General features: G+C 35.8%; 1 protein-coding gene across 2 annotated transcripts in view; it reads right to left on the bottom strand.

The window, feature by feature from the left end:
- The window catches only part of sigmar (Tumor necrosis factor alpha-induced protein 8-like protein sigmar), a 266,488-nt gene extending 265,566 nt beyond the window's left edge, over nucleotides 1–922 (bottom strand). Inside the window, exon 1 of one of the 2 annotated variants that reach the window (XM_069838687.1) lies at nucleotides 791–922. The gene's annotated coding sequence lies outside the window, so the exon portion shown is untranslated. The remainder of the gene's footprint in view (nucleotides 1–790) is intronic. The other variant, XM_069838708.1, reaches the window with a different exon arrangement.
- Nucleotides 923–12,116: the final 11,194 nt, after the last annotated feature.

The raw sequence follows: 12,116 nt of genomic DNA, 5'->3' as shown, positions 1-12,116 counted from the left end.
TAAGCCTACATCTCGTGCTTATTGGTCCCTTCACCCCCTAGCACGCATTCTGAAGAGCAGATGTCAGTGGTCGGATATTCCATGTAGCTTCCTTCCTGTTCCTTTATTGAAATTCAAAAGGGCCATCAAGACATACAACATACACCTGGCTAATAAGAAACGGCCATATCTTCTACCAACTTTCAAATTAGTGACTTCGTTTACAAACAAATGAGTGAACGGGAAATGACGTATTAAAAATATGCTATCTACAACAATGTTTATTGTATTTATTCGCAATATTTAAAATTCGCGCCACAGTCCTAACAGAACACAAACATTAGTAAGCTATTCAAAATCCGTTAAATTATAATATAAAATATTTATATCCATGACACGAAGCGAATTCTGTTAACCGTGCATGTACCTCGAATGAAAGGAACAGTGCATTGAAATATGTAAGGACGGTTGTATGGTTATATTACATAAATCTGTCACTTCAAGGGTTATGTGAGGATCGAACACACGGATATGCATGTAATTGTGAAAAATGACTCACGTATAAACATTTATATCAACTGAAGACTGTGTGCACATCGTATGATAGTAGTTCCGCTAAAAATGAGTCATTAATTAGTAAAAATAACATCACACTGAACATGATGACTTCATGTCATGTTAAATAATTTCACGTTATGTACAAAGGCAAATGTAAATATTAGTTATAGTGAAACAACGGTAACGTGGACAACTTGTTTGATTGCTTATGAACTCTTCTTAATAGCTAATGTAATTTGTATTCAAAACTTACCTGAACAACAATGATCCGCGATGTTTTGATACAAAATCTTCTCTCACAACACCACTAAATTCTACCACTCCGCGTCTTTACGCGAGTTGCCTGACAACTGCCGATGGAAACGAAATAGCTGGATGTTCAGGGGGTTCAAGGATGTCAATGTACCGCCTCTGCCGACGCCAGTGCCATCTACCGTGTATAATGTTAACCATACATGATACGAAAATATAGCCGATGTCAGTGGCTTCACCGTTAAAGCGAAATGGCTGTTTTGTCTTCAAAATTACGTGCAACAATGACTCTTTTTTTATTTTAGTAGGTTATTTTACGACGCTTTATCAACATCTTAAGTTATTTAGCGTCTGAATGAGATGAAGGTGATAATGCCCGTGAAATGAGTTTGGGGTCCAGCACCGAAAGTTACCCAGCATTTGCTCGTATTGGGTTGAGGAAAAACCCCGGAAAAAACCTCAACCAGGTATTATCGCCGCGCTCTCATGGTTAACATGTCGGCATCATACAACAACGTGCGGTGTGCTTTTAAAACATAATTTTGCCGACCGATTGTTGCTCTGTAGGTTTCACTCTAAGCGTCACGTTGTCACGTCTACTTCCTCGATAAGAATAAGCACTAGTTTGTTATATTGTTAAATGGCTATTATTATTATTATTATTATTATTATTATTATTATTATTATTATTATTATTATTATTATTATTATTATTTCATATACGAGTACGTTGACATTCTTAACTCTTAATAATAACTCTTTAATAATAATTTTAAAAATCACATACCTTAATGTTCGTCCTCAGCACAAGACATTGCAACCTCGATTTTAATCCACGTGGATTAGACAAGTAGGTGTCATTTAATAATGGAAGCAGCTTATTGGTTGCAATATTGAAATTGAGGCGAGTGATTGGAGCGGCGACATAAGAAATTGAAAACAATAATGCAATTAAATTTCAAAGACCTGCCGAATGTTAACCATGAGAGTGCGGCGATAATAACTTGCCCCGACCGGGAATCGAACCCGGGCCACCTGGTTTCGCGGCCGGACGCGCCAGCCATTACTCCACAGGTGTGGACTGCATCAGTGACAATGCAGAATTTCTTTAAATTATTATTATTATTATTATTATTATTATTATTATTATTATTATTATTATTATTATTATTATGTATCCAATGCCTACCCACTTCACTTTACGTGATTCGGGTTCCGCATATTGTACACCACTTCGGCGGACCACACTGTACATAATGTGTATCTGTGGAGAGTTATGTCGTGTACTAGGGTGAGTGTACGTGTAAGTGTTCGTGTAAGTGTAGTGTCTGGACGGGAGAAGGGGAAACCCGGTGCCGGCACGTAACCTACTCCTGTCGAATAGCACCAAGAGGGCCGCCAGGCTTAACGTCCCCGTCCGACGAACGAATCACTATGAACAGTGACATATGCCTTCTCTTCATTTGCACAGCGGAGATAAAAAATAAATAAATTATGGTTTATTTAAAGACGCTCGCAACTGCAGAGGTTATATCAGCGTCGCCGGTGTGCCGGAATTTTGTCCCGGAGAAGTTCTTTTACATGCCATTAAGTGACATGAGCACACTTAAATGCCATCGACCTGAACCGGGATCGAACCCGCAACCTCGGCCACAGAAGACCAGCGCTATACCAACTGCGCCACTCAGGGCGACTCACTGCGGAGAGATTTAGGATTTAACCCAGGCATATTGGTGCACAATTCAGTGATTAGAAGTTGTGCACCACCATCTCTCCTAGTCCCGAGGTAGAAATTTCACATGAAAAATTCTGATCCCACTGTGAATGAACCCGGCCCGGCTAGTCTGGAGGCAGACACGCTACCACAGAGCTAACTCAGCGGACATTATTATTATTATTATTATTATTATTATTATTATTATATTATTCATCCAAACATCCAAAAATAAAATGATTCAATGAGTTATAAAAAGATTTTTTGGAAATCGATGAGAAAAGAAACAAAGTTAAAATTCCATTCCGTTATATTAAAAACAACGTTAAAATAAGCAAGTGAAATATTGGTTTTGAAATCAGAAGATGATAGTTATTTACGTAACTGGACAGAAAGTGATACTTTTTTGTACACGTGAGATGTTTAAGGACGAGGCATTAGCCGAGTCCGGAATTTCGAAACGAGTGCGCGAAAGATATTTTCGTACTAGTTACGTACAATATTTTTTGGCACACTACATGGAAATTCTATGTGAATTAATTAACCTAATAAATAAATCACAGACTATTGAGATTTTTGTAGGCTAGAAGTCACGGCCTCCTAATACTACGTTGTCTTTATAGTAGGTCTAGTTATAACGTTGTGAAGTTATTTCTTTATTATTTAGCCTATGTTTCTATAAATAAAGCTAAATAAAATTATTTTTGCTACATTAGGAGGCCTTGACTACAATTTCTGTGTTTTATGGTTGGCGATGTATTGATATCGTGAGGTGATAGTTTTCATAATGTTTCATCATATCTGTTTATATTACTCTGACAACTTTGCGGTATTCGTACGGAAAATTGAATTGTAACAATGTTTTTGTGCGTACAGCAAAAAGAACTTGATAACTATTTCTTTATTAATTTTCCTGCCAATAAGTTTGAGGACTGCTTCCAGCAGCAAGTATACCAACATTGACAGACTTGCATAGCGGCCAACGGCGACTATTTTGAGGGACGATAGTGAACGCCGTGTTACGTGGCAACTGGCACGACACCTGGATTCTGCTTTTTGCCTACGCTCCAGGCGCCAGTCCACAAAATTAATGATTCTACTACGTATGTTCGCTATTTTTAAAAGGGGGGACAAAACCAACTGTGGTAACTTTCGAGGAATATCACTTTTGTTGACGTCGTACAACATTTTGTCCAATATTCTTTTGAGAAGATTAACTCCGTACGTAGATGAAATTATTGGGGATCATCAGTGCGGTTTTCGGCGTAATAGATCGACTATTGATCAGATTTTTTGTATTCGACAGATAATGGAGAAAAAATGGGAGTATAAGGGTACAGTACATCAGTTATTCATAGATTTCAAAAAGGCGTATGACTCGGTTAAGAGGGAAGTATTATATGATATTCTTATTGAATTTGGTATTCCCAAGAAACTAGTTTGATTAATTAAAATGTGTCTCAGTGAAACATACAGCAGAGTCCGTATAGGTCAGTTTCTATCTGATGATTTTCCAATTTACTGCGGGCTAAAGCAGGGAGATGCACTATCACCTTTACTTTTTAACTTCGCTTTAGAATATGCCATTAGGAAAGTTCAGGATAACAGGCAGGGTTTGGAATTGAACGGGTTACATCAGCTTCTTATCTATGCGGATGACGTGAATATGTTAGGAGAAAATCCACAAACGATTAGGGAAAACACGGAAATTTTACTTGAAGCAAGTAAAGCGACCGGTTTGGAAGTAAATCCCGAAAAGACAAAGTATATGATTATGTCTCGTGACCAGAATATTGTACGAAATGGAAATATAAAAATTGGAGATTTATCCTTCGAAGAAGTGGAAAAATTCAAATATGTTGGAGCAACAGTAACAAATATAAATAACACTCGGGAGGAAATTAAACGCAGAATAAATATGGGAAATGTGTGTTATTATTCGGTTGAGAAGCTCTTATCATCCAGTCTGCTGTCCAAAAATCTGAAAGTTAGAATTTATAAAACAGTTATATTACCGGTTCTTCTGTATGGTTGTGAAACTTGGACTCTCACTCTGAGAGAGGAACATAGGTTAAGGGTGTTTGAGAATAAGGTGCTTAGGAAAATATTTGGGGCTAAGCGGGATGAAGTTACAGGAGAATGGAGAAAGTTACACAACGCAGAACTGCACGCATTGTATTCTTTACCTGACATAATTAGGAACATTAAATCCAGACGTTTGAGATGGGCAGGGCATGTAGCACGTATGGGCGAATCCAGAAATGCATATAGAGTGTTAGTTGGGAGATCGGAGGGAAAAAGACCTTTAGGGAGGCCGAGACGTAGATGGGAGGATAATATTAAAATGGATTTGAGGGAGGTGGGATATGATGATAGAGACTGGATTAATCTTGCACAGGATAGGGACCGCTGGCGGGCTTATGTGAGGGCGGCAATGAACCTTCGGGTTCCTTAAAAGCCATTTGTAAGTAAGTAAGTAAGTAAGTACTACGTATGTTCGACTGTAAGTGGTACATGGCACATATCACACTCCGACCGAGGCTTGCCACGTAGGAGATAGCCATGTGTCAGACGACAGTAGCCAATCATTAACCAGGAAAGTAAAACTGCTTCGTGTCGTGATGCTTTTGACGACGAATCCCAACTCAAACAGTATTCCTGATATTTCGCAAATTTGTTTCCCTCTTATGCCGATCATTCTCCTTCCCATTGCCACCATATTTTATATTTTAAGTAATTTTGAATGTTTTGCCACCTCTCACGCCAATACACCTCAAATCCATTCATAGCACCATCCCTTGCTGCATCATCCGCGGCCTCGTTACCAGGGATGCCAACATGACCCGGAGTCCACACTACTCCAATCTCATAATCAGAGCTTAGGAGAGTGTGGAAGAGTTCCTGGGTTCTTAACACAAGCGGATCATCAGAATTCAGACACTGCAGGGACTGAGTGGCGTAACAGATGTCTAAGCATTTGATTAAATAATTAATTTTAGTATGACAAGTATATATTATAGTATTGGATATGGGATCTGGATGTTTTCAGTCGAAGAAAATAAATTATCACATACTTCTAACTATACATTTATAATATACACCATGTCCAGGTTAGAGGCATCAAGGAATAAAGGAAAAACCTGACTTAGCCATGAGAGTAATTAACTGAAAATTTGTTTTAAAGTTATAGCTTTTTTAGTAGGTTATTTTACAACGCTTTATCAACAACTTAGGTTATTTAGCGTCTGAATGAAATGAAGATGATAATGCCGGTGAAATGAGTCCGGGGTCCAGCACCGAAATTTTATAGTTTTGCATCCTGTTCAGTGTATCTCAATGTGAGCACCTCTTGTTGCTCCGTAAATGTCCAAACAATATTCCAATTCCCTCCAAGTGTTTTGCAACATTTGAAGCGTTGTGCGGTCAATTTCTAACCTGTTGCATTGTCTCAATTGTAACGAATTTTGGATTGGGATGCACAAAGCTTTTAATGAAACAACAGGCAAAGAAATCCAACGGAGTCAAATCAGGAGACCTTGGTGGCCAGGCTTTAGGTCCATCTCTTCCAATCCAACGACAAGGAAAATTTCTATGAAGGAAAGTGGTAACATCGTAATAATAATGTGGTGAAGCACCTGAAATGTTAATCCAAGTGGGATTTGTGGCACAGCAAAATTTTCTAGCATATCAAAGTAACGGTTTTCTTCAAGAAGAAGAATGAACCAATAATTGCATTATGCATTAACCCCAACCAGACATTAACTTTTTCCGTGTCTCTTTGGTGTTCCACCACGAGGGTTCTCGGATCTCCATATGCAGCAGTTGTGATGGTTAACTTTACCGCAGAGGTGGAATGTAGCTTCGTCACTGAATATCACTTCCTCAAGATATGAAGGGTTTTCGTCAATTCGTCAAGCTGAGTCGTTTATGAAGAACGTAATGAAGAATTGATTTGGGAATCTGTAACTGATGAATAGCTTGCCTAATGGTCTTCCTTGGGCTTCAGTTGAATGCAGTTCGTATACGATCGACAGTTTCTTCTGTTTTTTTTTTCTTGGGATGTTTGCCTGTTTGTGGCATCAAGAATCCTGTCTCTTTAAGAGTTCTATCCACTGCAAAATTCTGTGGCCGGGAGGAAAAAGGTCTTAAGTCAGTTTTTTGTGAAAATGATATTTTTATATATTCTGAAAGCAGAAACAATTCTCTACAATCTGGTAAAACGGTTAAAGTCAAATAAGACTCCTGACTGGATTTATAGAGCTTCACCAAATGTCCTAAGTACTTTTTGAATCGAGCACACACAGAATAAAGGACTTAAGAATATTTAATACTTTATTCCTTACAAACCATCACATGTTTACTTTCCATGCTTCCCTATTAAAAAGGTCTAACTTGTATTTTAGCCATTTTATCACATACTGATGTCCTTTCCTTTTAAAACTTTAAGCACCGGGGTAAACAGTCCTATGATTTTTTTTTTTTTTTTTTTTTTTTTTTATTTTGATGTACCGAAGTACATATGATATTTTCATGCAGATATTCTGCTTTCTCAGATGATGAGAGAGAGATGGAACGGAGAAAAATTCTCTCCGGCGCCGGGATTTGAACCCGGGTTTTCAGCTCTCCGTGCTGATGCTTTAACCACTAAGCCACGCCGGGTACAATCCCGACACCGTTGAGAATCGTCTCAGATTAAGCTCCATCTCTTGGGTTCCCCTCTAGTGGCCGCCCTCTGCACTACGTCATAGATGTCTATGCACGCAGGACCGAAGTCCATACATGTGTAGAGGTGCACTCAAATGAGTGACTGGTTGGCCGGGGTCCGACGGTATGGGCGCCATCACTTTGTGATTTAAAGACGGCGCCCATACCGTCGGACCCCGGCCAACCAGTCACTCATTTGAGTGCACCTCTACACATGTATGGACTTCGGTCCTGCGTGCATAGACATCTATGACGTAGTGCAGAGGGCGGCCACTAGAGGGGAACCCAAGAGATGGAGCTTAATCTGAGACGATTCTCAACGGTGTCGGGATTGTACCCGGCGTGGCTTAGTGGTTAAAGCATCAGCACGGAGAGCTGAAAACCCGGGTTCAAATCCCGGCGCCGGAGAGAATTTTTCTCCGTTCCATCTCTCTCTCATCAACAGTCCTATGATTGTTTAAGACCCATTTTGCATTCATAATAATTTACATTTCTCATTTATTTTGACATGAAAAAGGTCTTATGTTTAATAGTCCCTTCTACTCAGTTTGGCTTCTAGTCTTAAAAGGGCTTAAGTGCGGCTATTTTTGGAAATAACCAAGAAAATTGTTAAATGAGCAACATTACTTATTTTAGAAGAAATATAAACAAATAATATCCAGGAAAAACCTCTTAATTAAAATAACTCTATAATTGACACAATCTTTCTTTTGCTCTATTGAAAAGTATAAAATTTTTACTTAAGACCTTTTTCCTCCGGGCCACAGAATTGATTTCGACGTAGGTGGATCCACGTTGTATTCTAGACGAAATCGGCGTTGAACTCTGGCAACAGCTTTAATTTAAGCAAGCCAAAGCACGCTCTTCACTTTTTGCTGTAGTATCCACATTTTACGTTCAATTAGAATGATTAATGTTGACTGTTAGCAATTCGTGACATAAATCGTATCTTTTTTGTTTTCTTCAATTTTCTTGCATTGTTATTATAAAAATAAAATCTTGGAGAGTTTCTGCATCTTGTGCCAAACATATAACAATAAAATATTCTTCTGTTAATAAATGGTGAACAATTATTTCTTGATACCTCTAGCCCGGTATATTAAAATTGTTTCCAATCGTTTGAATTATCTGAACTTTGTAGCTATCTTTGAATGAATTACTGTACAACGACGTACTAAATACATCTCTATATATTACTTATGTATGTTACCTTGGTTTCCTGCAACGTAAACTTAAATGTCTCTACTTCAATCTTCAACTGCTGAGGGTTTTAAGAAGCCTTTCTTGTCACACATATGTTACATGTGTCTGGGTTGTACAGTAAATTTGTGTAACAAATATTTTAAGTACTCTTTTCATTATGTATAAAAATGACAAAACAGACATCGGTGAAGAAAAATATTTAATCAAATTCATTCATCACAATAATGATATGAGATCCAGCTTATAATATAAAAATAAATGTACCAATGCTGCATTTCTTAACCGAACAGCCACTAATGAAGGATAAAAAATAATAACATTCAAAATCAATGTACAGGTAGCTATTTAATACTTACAAAAACTTACAGTGAAACCTCATTAATCTGAATGTGTGACCACTAAAATGCTGAATTCATTCAGTAAAACATTTCAAGAAGAATAATATATTTACACAAAATACATTCTGATGTCTCAGTTTTAGTATTCAGAAAACAGACTGACAGACATTACATTTCTGAACCTAACAAAGTTTTCTTTCATCATACACCCAAATCATCTGTAAATAAAGTACAGTAGTGTGTTTTTCTTATGGAATAGGGCTTGGAGGCAGACCCATTACTTAGTGCCAGGTATTTAGGAGCTCATGAATGAGACAAATGTTTCTTGTGACGTTGTGACCACTAAAAAAAGTGCTACTTATGACAATATTAATTAAAAATTGCTGTATCAAGCTCCTAATCATGAGTACAGATCGATATTGATACTGATATCTCTTGAGTATCATGGATATCAGGAACTCATCTTTAATTTTTATTATTTGAGTCAGACACTGTATGGTTTACTACCATTCAAGGGCTGCCGAACATTGAAATCTTTCAAATCCAAGTTAGAAAATTATCTTATGACGAGTTGCCAAACTAACTTACTATTATGACAAGTGTATTGCATGTTTCCACGTATTCACATTTTTTTTTATGTTCTAGTGATATTCAACTTATTTTATATTTTTGTTTTCATATTTTCCGATAATGATATATCTATGAGCTATATATAAATCATAATTTTCCTTACTGTGTGTACTTAAAAATATTGTATTCATTGTATGCTTTGTACTGCACTATTTTATTACTACTATTAGTAGTATTATTACTATTCTTATATTGTTTCATTATTATTATTATTATTATTATTATTATTATTATTATTATTATTATTATCAATAATTGTCTTATTTTTTTATACTTTGTATGTCTCATTTATTTTGACCTGCTGTTCACATTTTATTATGTTTTTTTTCTTTCTTTCTGTATGTTATATATTATGTCTCATTTCTATATACTTGTTGTTTACATTTTATTATTATTATCTTATTCAGTTTTGTGTGTAAAATTGTAGTGTACTTTGTAAATTTGTAGTGTTTTTTGTAACGCAGTTTTACTCCTGGTTGAGTGTTAGAGAAGGACGTATGGCCTTAACTCTGCCAGGTTAAATAAATCATTATTATTATTATTATTATTATTATTATTATTATTATTATTTTATGTATTTTCTCGAGCTTCTCTTTGAATTTACTACCCTAACCTGCTTGTCATTAAGATCCCAAGTAAGTTCTCTGTAATAATAATAGTAATGTTTTCTTTTAGCAAAGGCTCAAATTTTTTTAATCAGCATAAATTAGGCAATTGTCTCTGCTTCATAAAGTGAGACCATTCATCCTGCCTGTGGTTTCCTCATGATTTCCCCTAGGGGAGTGTTCAGACAAATATCGAGATGAGCCTTAAATAAATGTGCCACAAATGTAACAAATGGCAATCACTTCATTTCACCTGGCAATGGAGATTGAATGGAGACTCATAGAATGTCTTCATACTCAACTTCCTATACTGTAGAAATACCTCGCCTCTGGAATTCGTTACCTAATGACATCAGGGACTGCTGGACTTTATCACAATTCAAAATTAAATTGGAAAATTTTGTCTTAGTTAATGTTTTTAGGTATTGCTAGAAGTATTGATTTGTTTTTTTTTTTTCTTTTTCAAACTAGATTAAAATTGCAAGTTTCTTATTTATGTTAGTTAATTAGTTAGGATACAATTAATTATGATACTTAATCACTCATTTAAAGTTTGTGTGACTGCAACCTGTGTATATTTTTGTGTGGCTTTACTTTGTTTATAGTGTTTTTTCTCTCTCTCTCTTTATTTCTTGTGCAGCTTTATTTTGCATATAGTGTATTTTTTTTCTGTTTATTTCTATTATTGTATTTGTATTCCTGGTGTTGTGGAAGAGAAGGCCTGATGGCCTTAACTACACCAGAATAAATAAATAAATAAATGTGTGTCTATTCTTGCTGATGTCTGAGTTTCATTGACTCTCCCACTTCTTCTTAACATGTATTACTATTACATCTAGGGTTGCCAACTTTTTTTTAAGAATATATGGGAGATTAAGAAATCGACAAAATTTCACATAGAAAATTTGCAAATTATTCAGTTCCGTTACTAAAAAGCAACTTTATTCTACACTTCGGCAGCTAGGCTTAAATTAAGGGTATTTTGAGACAGATTTTGTCTCACATAATAGTTTAAGTTGACTGCAGTTTGCAGCTCTGATTTGATTAGATGTGTCATGCTTCTGTTTCGAACATCTGTCCAATTATTGTTCATGAGATAAAACATTATCTTTGTATGAGCATTAAAACCCATTTCTATCAAGCATTACCATCTACATAGACTGCATATTTCAATGTATCTCTTGAACAACAGAATTTATCACATAAACAGTCATCATTCATGGCAAAATCAAATGTTTAGAAAGATGATTTTTACATTGCAAAAATAAGGGAGAAAAATGCTTGAAGAGAAGAAAAATATGAGAACCGGGAGATTGTTAAAAATTAGGGGCAAATACAGGAGATGTTAGGAAATAGAGAGGGTTGGCAACCCTAGTTACATCCACATTTCGACTTTTTCACCTGCGAAATGACTTCTTTAAATGAGATCATGCACTCAGAATGAGATATCTGACCTTCAGGCTAAAAATGGATTCTCTTGCTATTAATTTCAATATACAAATTCATAATCTTAACAAAATTAAACCAAAAGAAATTAAATCACAACCAGCTACTATAATTATTGCAGTATGAACAGGAATTTAAATTTTTAGTTGATTAGCTACCATATATGGTTCCCAACTATCTTATAAAGCCCTTATTTATAATCACTGAAATCACTATAATCACTAATAAAGCCAAGAAATGGTTTAGTTCTAATAAATTTCTTTTAAATGAAAATAAAACTGCATTTTTGTTGTTTAGTAGTACAGTCATGGAAAATAATAATTTTAAACTTCTTGGTACCGGTATTACTGTGGACAGCACACTTACTTGGGCAGACCATGTTGATTCTGTTTGTAAAAAAATTGTCAAGAGTGATATTTCTTCTGCGAAATTTGAAAATGTATGTTCCGAAGAATTACATTAGTTGTCTATTTTTCTTATTTTCATAGTATACTTTCTTACGGACTACTTTTATGGAGTAATAGTACTCATACTGATAAGGTACTTATGTTACAAAAAAGCTATTAGAATTATAACTAATTCATCAATGAAGGCACACTGCAGACTGTTATTTGTAAATGAAAAGATTATGACTGTAACATCACTGTATATTTATCAAGCCCTAAATTTCGTCAAAGAAAATTCACA

The sequence above is a fragment of the Periplaneta americana genome, chromosome 1 (genome assembly GCF_040183065.1).
Source record: "Periplaneta americana isolate PAMFEO1 chromosome 1, P.americana_PAMFEO1_priV1, whole genome shotgun sequence".
In the NCBI taxonomy this organism is placed as follows: domain Eukaryota; kingdom Metazoa; phylum Arthropoda; class Insecta; order Blattodea; family Blattidae; genus Periplaneta; species Periplaneta americana.
The sequence above is the reverse complement of the archived record's forward strand: the minus strand, read 5'-3'. Positions and strand labels throughout refer to the sequence as shown.